We start from the raw sequence: 11,925 nt of genomic DNA on the forward strand, positions 1-11,925 counted from the left end.
TATTGAAAGTGGTCTTGTGTATGATCTTTTGTTGTACTGCTATAAAACACGGCCTCCTGTCCTTTCTCTCTATCAAACAACAAGAGCACTCTATCAGGATATTTATAAAAACAAAAATAAAAACATTTATTGTGGTATGGATTCAATTCTAACCAAGTCAACTTTGAAATCTACTGTGATAGTCGAAAAAGAACTTAGTTTCAAAACTGTATGAAGGAGATTCTCTTCTATTAGTTACTTTATCATTTGAAAACTAAATATTAAATGAAATACTTGAAAAGAAGACAAAATTTAATTTTAGAAAGAATTATAACCATTATAAAAATCATCATAAAAAGTGGTTTGTGAACCATTTCTATTATTATCTAGAAAAATTGCAAATAGTTTTGAATGTAATATCTTGTCATTTTTTTACATGTAAAGCATGTCATATAAATAAAGATTGTCGCACTCAACCCATTGAGTGCTACAAACCAATAACAAAGTATGAAATATAAATTAAATAAGAATACACAACCATAAGTGTCCCTTCTAGTATCAAGGAAATGAATCTTCAAAAACTGGAAGATCAAGATACTCTTGTGTCACTCAAAAAGACTAGATAATCACTCAAAGTTGATATAATATTAAACAAAAATTACAATTTTCAATGATAAGAAGACTAGAAAATCTTGAAATAAGACTTAAGACTACAAAGACATTTATAAGAGTGAAAAAAGCTTCACTCTTGCTTCTATATATACTCTCTAACTAAGATCTACATGGTGATGTTTTATAGGACCTCCAATATTTGTCGACTTTATAAGACATGTATCTTAACTTGCAAGGCAAGTTTTTTATATGTGTGCCACATAGTTAGTTTATTCCTCAAGCTATCAACATGTATGATATGTGGTTAACTTGTTGATTAAGTTTTTAACCTACCAATCAATTATAAATATGTATAAAATCAAAATCACATCTATGAAGCTATTCTAGAAGATATTATGAAATTAATTTACTTTTATCTATTTCTATTTAATCATATAGATAAATATTAGAATAAATATGTATATCCATGAAATTATTCTCTCTTTTAGAGATAAGTTCTATAAAAGGTGACCATCATCTTTCATAGATCTTGCTATTCTTCATCTTGATTTTTATGGATGTCATTGATGAAAAGCTTCAACATTTTTTGATACATTTGCAAGATTCTTTGATGGCTCCCATGTACATTTATTAATATCATATTTGTGTTAATAAAGAAGATATTTCAATCTATTTTGGTGCCACCTTGAATCTAAGACTTCTTCCACTTCAAATTCTTCATTATTATCCACTTTTTAAAGAGGATGTGGCATTTGTGGCTTCTTAAGACATTCATTGTTTTATATGGCTCAAAAAGATACATATAGAATATGAGATGGATCTTCATAGACTTTAGTATATGTAATCAATAAGCAGTAGGATTAATTTATTTACAAATAAGAAAAGGTCTAAACCTATGATAGTTCAACTTGTTACAAGGACAAGTAGTCTTAATGTTGCCACAAAGTAATAATATCTTTTCATCTATGTTGAATTGTGGTTGTTCCTTACAATAAGCATGTGCATTGATCTTTTGTTGTTCTTTCTTTAATTATGCCTTCATTTTTGTATGTAGCTTTGATAAAAAAATTATCAAATTTTCCATTGTAAGATTATCACTTTTGAAAAGTCAAAATTTTTAAGTTGTAGATGAAAACTATAATTGGCAAAAAATCGAGTTTATTGAGTAGAAGAATGTATCAAATTATTGTATACAAACTCTGTCATTAGGAAAGGAGTTGTTTAATTATCTTGATGATACTTGATAGTATACCTTAAATACTATTCTAGAACTTAATTCACCTCTTTCATTTGCCCATTAGTTTGAGGATGAGAGGCCAAAGATAGTTTTATATCCATCTTCAATATCTTAAAAATGGTTTTCTAAAATCTTTATAGAAAATGAGTCCCTCTATCTAATATAATATTCTTTGCCAATCCATGATAGCAATAGATGTTGTTAAAGAAAAGCTTACTTATTTCTTTACCTAAAATAGATTTTGTATATAGTACAAAATGTGCCATTTTGGTGAAGTGATCTACAATCAAAAATATAAAGTCATATAAACTTGAACTTAAAAGATTTGTAATAAAATCCATGGAAATAAAAGACCATAGTTGTTATAATATATACAATAGTAGGAAAAGTCTATAGGATTGATTATGAAGATTTTTTAATCTTAAAAAAATATCATATCATTATACAAAGTCTTTTAGAGCCTTCTACATTTGCAGCCACCAAAAATCTCTAGATATAAGCTCCAAAGTTTTTTTGTATTGAAAATATCCTACTATTGTTGTATTACGTATGATTTTGCTTGAAAATGCAGTGGGCACTTAGTTGTAGAAGGTAAGTAGAAATGCAACAACAATCTTATTAAGCCTAATAGAATCTCAAATAAATTTTAAGCAAACTTTAATAATTCTAATTAAACTTTAGCCAATCCAACATAAAATTAAAAGAAGTAATAAAAAAAACACAAAAAATTCCTAAACTATTTTTTTTTTTAAAAAAAACAAACAAATAATAGATTTTAATGAAATATAAAAATAAACCTTTAAAAATATAATAATAATCTTTAAAAATATTAAAAATAAAAAATTTTAAAAAAATTATGAAGAATCTTAAAAAAATATTAAAAGTAAAAATTTTAAATAAATCTTAACCAAATCCTAATTTAACCTTAATTAAAATCTTAATGAACCTTAACTAAATCTATAAAAAAATCTAATTAAAAATCTAATTAAATCTTAATCAAATTTTAGGTCAAATTCTAATTAAAATCTTAATTTAATCTTAACCAAATCTTAGATTAAATTTAAATAAAATCCTAATGAATTCTAAGCTCTAAAAAAATCTTAAACCAAATCCTAATTAAATCTTGGTCAAATTCTAAATCTTAAATAAACTCTTAACAAATCCTATAGTAGATTGAAACTTCTACAACTAATGATCGAACCGTTGATACCAACTCAAAGTTTGCATACTTTTTGATATCTTAGTTACAAACAAGCACAAGAAAGATGAAATTGATTGCACTTAAAAATTGAAAGAAATGCAAGATAATCCAATCAAATATTGAGCGGCCTCCTACTCCAACCTAAATGTCCAACTTCCCATACTAATATCTCTTTCTTGAATAATTGAACTGATTTCAAATTTCACTCAAACATTGGAAATTAAGTCTAATATCCATAAAAAAAGAAATTCACTTAAATCCAATTGATAAATTACAAAAGAACTTAAAATTCTTATTAATCCTCAAATTCCAATTTTTGAGATCTCAACTCACAAAAATCCACATACATTTTAATCTAGCCATTTGATTGATCTCAAAAATTTTATACACATATATAAAAAGCATACCAATATATTCTTAAAGTTCATCCATACACACACCACAAAATTTAAGAAACTTTTAAATTTGTAAATATTTTTATTTTTCAAACTCTCATCTTGTTAAGAACATCATTAACTTTAAAAATCTCTTAAAATCTTAATATTGATTCAAATGACATAAACTATTGTTGAAATTTTTTTTCTTTAGTTTGCTTTCAAATTCCACTCTTTGATCTACTAAAAAACCTTAGAATTATTGTATAGATGTGGTTTTGTGCCTTGAGGTTTGATTTCAATCCAAATTGACAACCAATCCTCTTTGGGTATCAATTTTTAGTAATTTGAGGTAAATTTTACTTTAATTTATTATTAATTTTTTCTTAAATATACTTTTATTAATTTCTTATCTCATTTACTTTTATTTGATTTATTTATGCTTCTACAAACTAAATAGAAGTTTCTTCTATAAAAAATAATATTAAGACTATATCTTTTACTACCTTTCTATCATTTATTTTTATTTTTTTACTACATTTTTTTCTAGGCTCTTCTATTATAACATCCATATTTTTATTTTTCACTATATATTTTTGTTACTATACAACATCACTAAAAAATTGTGACATGCTTGAAAAACATATAAACGTGATTTTTCTTCTAGATCATATAGGCGACCTTTGAAATAGAATATGTTATTTTTGAACTTAAACTTGGAAGTATCATGAGACTTAAAAGAATTATTCTTTATATCATAAACAAAAAAAATTAGAAGACATACTTGATTGAATTTGCTTGAAAAATGTTAAATCAATAGTCAATATTGATTTTATTGCTCAAAGATGAAATTGCTCAAGCTTCAAGATATTTATTTTTTATTAATCAAAATCCACATCTCCTTCTTCAAATGGAAGATAAAAATATTTAGAAAGTGTTTGATAAATCTTGTTATTTTTTAGGTCAATATATGATCTTAAAATCAAATCTTAATAATAACATACTCCAATAAGCTTGGCAAGGATTCAATACATGCATTGAAATTAAGTATTCAAGGTTTTTATGATTTATATATACAATGACTAGATTGAAAGTGCTCTATAGATAATGAAATCATTCTTGAAAATAATCTATAATTACAAAAAAATCTTTATCATAGATTTTATAATTAATTTCTATTGTTAAAAAAAGTAGAATAAAAAACTACTCAATGTAATTTATTGTTTATTTTTATTTATAATAATACTACATCCAAGGCAAAGTCTAATCCATTTTTTTCTATGAAAAATGTGTCAAAGAAGTCAAGCACAATACAAAATTGGTACAAAAGTAAATCCTTTTTTGAAAACATCAAATGATGCTTGGGCTTATTTACTCTACTTAAGTTTGTCTTTACAAGTCAAACTTGTAAATGAAGCTACAACTTCAAAAAAATTCTTGATAAAGATTTTATAGTAATTGGCAAAGTCCAAAAAGCATTGCATATCTTTTATTATTATTAAAATCTTTCAATTTATGATAGTCTAGACCTTCTTTGGATCCATTATTAGACCTTTGTTAGAAATGATATATCCTAAAAAGTCAACTTAAATAGTATAGAATACATACTTTTCTATCTTGGTATATAATCTTATTTTTTAAAATTTTTGTAACACACAACAAACATAAAGTTCACGTTTTTTTATATTTTTAGAATATATTAGAATGTCTTCTAAATAACATGCAATAAAATCATCAAGGAATTTTAAAAAAAACATCATTCATGAAATATTATAAAGCCATTGGTATATTTGTGAGTCCAAAAGGTATGACAATATATTTGAAATGTCCATACCTACTTTGAAAAGCAGTCTTTTATTCATCTCTTTCTATTATGTGCATCAAATTGTATGCTCCTTATAGATCTTTTTTTTTTATAGATCTTTTCTTGATTGAATTAGTTAAGAAGTCTTAAAATTAGAAATAGGAGATATCTATTCTTGATGGAAATCTTATTAAGTCCTCAATAATCTATGCACATTTGCAAAGATTCATTTTTTTACTTCACAAATAAGATAGGAGCTTGTATGAGAAATTTTGAATAGCAAATGAAATTTTTAGTCAAGTTCTTATCAAGGTATTCTTTTAGTACAACGAACTCATTTTGAATTAAATTGTAGATTAGTCTAAATGGTAGTTGAGCTCTTTTTTACAAATCTATTGAACTATTATAGAGTCAATGCTCTTAAAAAATATCTTTATTCTTCTTTTAAAAAATATCTTAGAAATCTTGATATTAGCTATGAATACTACTTTACATCTTTACACTATCAAAAATAGATGTGGCATATATAGCAAAAGATGACCTTTCTTTTACCATATGCATGAAAGCTCTTATACTTATTAGTAAGAATTTAGATGTATTAAACTTATGTATTTGTAATTGACTAATGAAATTTTAGATTAAACTACAAAAAAATATTAATATTATAAGAAATCCAATCTATTTAAGGATTATATTCTTTTGACCATGATTATCTTAAAATAATTAGATTGAGAAAAGATTTTATCACATTAAATATTACTACACTATTATAATTTTTAATTATTATATCTAATGGAACAATCTTATAGGTAACATCTCCAAAAGACAATGAACAATGATCTATGACTTCTACATGTACATGATTATTTTTCTTGATTAATAGTATTTCTTATTTTTTGACAAAGTTTTTTTTTATAAAACAATCTAAGATTCTTGAATCTAATAAGATAAAGAATTTTTGATTTTTGGATCCTCAACATACATCTATTATAAAATAAAATGAAGGATTTGAAAAAAAAAAATATCACCTTTAGTAGTTATTGCATATGATTTCATTCGTATGGTGTCTATTGTATCTATAAAATTTTGATTTTTTGATATATTATCTTCTTTGGCAATTGTGCTATTCATTTTATGATTGCATTTCTTCTTTAGATAATGATGAGTAGTATGCTTAGCTTCTCTATAATATAAGTAAAAACCTTTTTAATAACGTTAATTTTTTTTATTTAGTAAGAAATTTAAAAAATATTGTATTAATTTGTATTGGTTTTGATCTTGATGAATAAGTATTTGAAAGCTTAGGAGCTATTTTCATTACCTCCCTTGTTCTTTCTTAGCCAAATCTTTATCCTTGATGTCTTTCAAATAATCAATTATCATATACAATGGCTTGAATAATAAATTCTTCAAAAGAATCTCCTTTTGGTATTGTTAATAATAAATCTTTGACATTATCCTTCAACCCATATTAAAATTGATTGATAAAGACATTATCATTCTAATCTATGTTATAAGGAAGATTTTGAAATTTAGCTATATATGGTGGCTAATTGTAATCTTTATTGTAAAAATAAAAACTTCATCTTTGGTATTCTTTCTTGATCACTTTCTTCAAATGTGATTGTTAACACTTCTAAGAATTAATTTAAAACATAAAAGAATTATGAATCTTTTTCTATCCAAGGTGCAAACTAAAAAAAAAAAAATCTTTCAGAAAGAAGTATATTTGTAAATCCAACTTGAATAAATCCATTGAGATATTAAAAAAGCTACAACTTTAAAAAGAACTTAACTTGTTGTAGAGATCCTTGAAATTTTGATCTTGTTCCATCAAACTTCTTTGGAATACTAATTCTTGCCTCTCTTGTGTTTATAGGAGCAAGATTTTTTAAATTTGGTTATGAAGCTGATCTAATTGCTTCTTTCAACTGTAAAACTTCTTGATGTAAATTCAAGTCTTCTTTTATAGGCAAAAGAACAGTGCTTTTGTGATTGATATTGATAATGCATGAAATTTTCAATTTAAAAGTATTGCCAAGTTTGTGAAGATCTATAATAATTACAAATCTATTTTTATTTTTGTCAAATAGAGCATCCATGATTTTTTTATTTTAAAATATTTAATAAATCCATAAATTAAATTAAATGAAGATAATCTACAATCCTTAATGATAAATAAAAATTTCCACAAAGAAGGATAATTTGCTCTCTTTAAAAATAAATCAATGTTAAAAAAAAATTAAACTATATATTTAAAGGTATATAGTCCGCAACCTTAAAAATATAACAATAGAAGTTGACTAATCTATTCACTTCTAAAATAAGATAAGAATAATGAATTAGCAGTGTGAGTGTAAAATTTACTCTTCAATCCAAATTACAAGATGGCCTCAATTAAGAGTTTCTTGTAATTGGTGGTGTCAAGTAGAAGTATCAAGAACAAGGACAAAAAGAGCAAAACATAATAAAATCAAGTGAAACAAGTGTAATCAAGCAATTATACACTATAAAACTAGTCACAATTTATTCACTAAGTTTTTATCTAATAAAAAGTAAAAAGTAAAAAGTAAAAATATATTTTAGAAAGAATTTTTTTAATCTTTTTAATGGTGTAAAAAACATATAAATCCGAGTTACTATGAATAAGTTATGAAGGTTTAAAAATAAAAAGTAAATAAATAAAAAGTTAAGTAAATAATTTTACCTCAAAGATAACCTACTTAAGAGATCTAGAATTCGAGCCTCACCAAGGCTCACAAGTAGTGTATCTGGATTCCTAAGAGAGGCCACAAGGCCTTAGTCTTATCTTCCTAACTTACCTTTAAGGTGCTACAATCCATATGAGACTTAAGCACCTCCCTTCTTACAAGAATTACACTAGCTGCTGGTCTTCCTATTTTCTACTAGTAAAAACCAACACTTCTACATTTTTGACTTCACCATGATATTTAAAAATACCTAAGTAGCCTAAGAATATTTTTTGGCCTTCAAATCTTAGTCCATTTCTTCATAATAGCTTCCGAAGTGGTAAAACTTATTTTTATCAAAGTCTTAGAAATTGCTCTAAAAATTCTTAAATAATTCTAAATAAATTCTTAATAAATTCTAAATAAATTCTAAAATTTTTTATAATAATTTTATAATAATAATATTAGTTGAAGGCTATAATTTCCTATCTTGATGATTTTATAATAATAAAATCAATTTAAATCTATTATAAATCTTACTTTCTATATAACTAACTAAAAAAATATGAGGTTTTTACTTATACTTATTCTAACTACTAACTAACATTTAAAGTTTTTTTTATAAATAATATTTATAGATAGAAGGCCAATATAAATATTGACATTAGTAAATATCTCTTAATATTCAATAATAAGTAAAAGAAATACAAAATCAACTAAGATAATTACCTCCAAGACTTACTAAGATTCCAATTCTACAACTAATACTCTAATTTTCTATTTTTCTAAAAATTTCTATACTATTTACTATATATTGTGGTTTTAAGCACTCTAAATACATCTTTTTATCCTAAAATAACTAGTGAGTTAATTTGATGATTCATAAGCATTCTTGTCAAACTATAAAGGATATGAATCTAAAAGAACTGAAAAATCAAGTCATTCTTGTATTATCCAAAAAGACAAGATAATCACTCAAAAATAATATAATATTAAACTTAAATGACTAATGCCAAAGTCAAAAGAACTAAAAAGTCTTGAAACAAGACTAAGGATTATAAAGGTATTGACAAGAGTGAAAAAGGCTATATTCTTGCTTCTATATATATATTCTCTAAGTAAGAGTTATGTAACAATGTTCTATAAGCCTTCTAACACGTGTTGACTTTGCAAGACATGAATCTTAACTTACAAGGAAAGTTTTCTATATGTGTGTCACATTATTAACTTGTTCTACAAGCTACTAACATATATGATATGTGATTAACTTGTTAACCAAGTTTCTAAGCTACCAATTAACTACAAATATGTGAAATATCAAAGCAATGTCTATGAAACTTCTAGAAAAATATTTTAGAAGATATTATGAAATTAATCTAATTTTACATATTTCTACCTAATTATATAAGTAAATATTGGAATAAATACATATGTCTATGATACTTAGTTGATTAAGAGCCTTTTTAGTCAAGTAAGACTATATAATGTACATAGTCAAAGATGAATGCCATAATAATATTATTGCAATACCGTACTTATTTAAGTTCATGTTGTAGTAACTAGACCACCAAAATGTGTGACAAATACATGAGAGGAAGTATTTAATTCTTATCAATAGATGAAACATAGCTAGAAGATTTCTTATAATGATGACAAATCTAATTTGCTAAAGAAAGAATCAAAAGAAGTGATGTCAAGCATGTTGTAGGCCACTTTTATTAGCTTTTATCATACAAAAGTATGATAGCAACTCCTTTCTTTTCACCCCTTATAAAACAATGAAGACCTATTGGTGCAACTACCAATTTAAGATATACAAAATCATCAATAGGAAGATGACAAGAATCATAATTCTATGAATTCTCTTAATACTCTTTTCCATCCTTGCTTTTAAGCATCTAAATACTATTGGACAAGCCATCCTTCACATAAAGAATTGTGCACCTTGCTTTAACATCAGTGTTGTAGGTACCTCATGTTGCAAATATACACTATCTCTTTTGAAGGATCTTTACAACTAAGATTGATAAGCTCCACTACAAATATAAGCATATTATAGGATATTGCAATGTTAAAGAATACCTAAGTTTCTTTTAAAACCACTCATTTAAAAACCTCTTATTTAATAAAATTTTAATTATTTGTACTCACTTAATTATTTATATCTATCAAAATGAATAAAATAAAATTTATTTTATATGAACATTTTGTATACTTTTTTGAAAACTTTTGATATACTTGTAATTATAATCATATACAACTTGAACCAATATTTTATATATTTATGTATAATAACCATTTAATATTAACTTATCTTTCACTTTATATTTTTTTATTTTTAAAGAGATTTGATAGTAATTAATTAAGAAATTAAGGAATTAAAATTAAACATCCTACTCTAAACAATCTTTCAACTAGATATCAAAAAGTAATCAATATATATAGTTGTGCTACAAACTGAATGGTTGCACCAATTCAAAAATTTGACATTCTTAAAAATTCAAAAGTATCAAACAGAAAGAAAGAAAGAAAATAATAATAATAATAATAATAATCAATAAAATGAAAACACAATAAAATAGAATAAAAACACATTATTTGTAATTTTTAGCAGCTATGAAACACACATATCAAACTCATTTAAGAAACATCACTCATTTAATTGATAGAAAATAATGAGAGTAACATTCAACACAACAAATACATATATTTTAAACTATCATACATATATGGTATATATATATATATATATATATATATATATACTTCAAAAATATAACACAATACATTTACAAGTAATTTGATTACAAAAAATATTGAACTACCTTGAAAAAACAAAAGTATCAGAACTAATATCAGTTCTTCTATGAAAAATAAAATTTTAAATACATCCACTTATTTGCCGCTACTTAAAGTAGTTAACATACATTTTTAATGTATTGACTTTTACTGGAACATTAAATTTAAAAAAAAAAAAAAAAAAAAAAAAAATTAGAAATGGTCACTTATTAATCAAAATTAGAATTTTATTTGAAACTATTTTAAATTTTCATTAACACGCATTCAAAATAAGTGATACATCAATAAACAGAATTTTTGGTCTTGAACCAAAACCCCAAAAGCCACTTTAAGCATGTGAATAAATTGATTGTTTAAAGTGATCAGCATCTAAACAATTGGGGTTTGTCATGGATTGTCATTTTTATAATTGTAAATAAAATTAATCCATCATGTTAAAGATATCATGAACTTTCTTTGAAAAAGTGTAGTACAGTGTTTTCATGATATCGCACAAGCCAATGTTGTAAAAATCAGGAGTTGTAATTAAAGTAGGAAGATCATAAGCAAATAACCATTGAAAGAGAGGTTCTAGTTACTTTTTCGTCTGTTAGGTCCCGGCGAGATTCGAACTCACGCTACTGGATTCAAAGTTCAATGTCCTGACCGCTAGACTACGGGACCAGGATATTATCTGCAGCTTGACTAATTTAAGTTACGACCCTTGAATTGATGCATTTTTATATACTTGAAGAATACTGAACAGTAAATTTGAGTGCCTATCTCGAACTTCGTCACATTCTGTCCGGATTCTTCACTACCCTCCCTTCTTGTGTCTGAAATTGAAGTCCATAAAACCCTATCTGCATGTGTTCGGGTTGAGCGTCGAGGCCGGAAAAAGAACTAAACCCATAAGAGGAAATTCTGGTGTAGAGGCCCGTAAGAGCGAATTTTCCTCAAAAACTGCGGCGTTTTTTGAAAAATGGTAATTCCCAGAGTCTCAAACCAGCGGAGACCATCCTAAACACTCCCATTCGGGGAGGGGGGCGGAATGTGCACTTAATAGCGAGCGCCACATGGATTTCATGAGAAAGGCGCACGTCCTTCAGTGCAGCTAAGTCGAAACACCGGCTACCTCGCCATGATTCTCGAAGTGGCCCCCATCACGCACACCACCCGAAACCAGCAAATCCTAGCTCAGTATTGCGGCCCTCGAACCTCGAGTCTTCTACTCTACTCGACATCATCAC

General features: G+C 25.7%; 1 non-coding gene across 1 annotated transcript; it reads right to left on the reverse strand.

Annotated features, from left to right (window-relative positions):
- Window positions 1-11,287: 11,287 nt before the first annotated feature.
- TRNAQ-UUG (transfer RNA glutamine (anticodon UUG)) lies at window positions 11,288-11,359 on the reverse strand. Its single transcript has one exon. It is a non-coding gene; the product is annotated as a tRNA-Gln (tRNA).
- Window positions 11,360-11,925: the final 566 nt, after the last annotated feature.

The sequence above is a fragment of the Physcomitrium patens genome, chromosome 20, assembly GCF_059467195.1.
Source record: "Physcomitrium patens ecotype Gransden chromosome 20, ASM5946719v1, whole genome shotgun sequence".
Lineage (NCBI taxonomy): Eukaryota > Viridiplantae > Streptophyta > Bryopsida > Funariales > Funariaceae > Physcomitrium > Physcomitrium patens.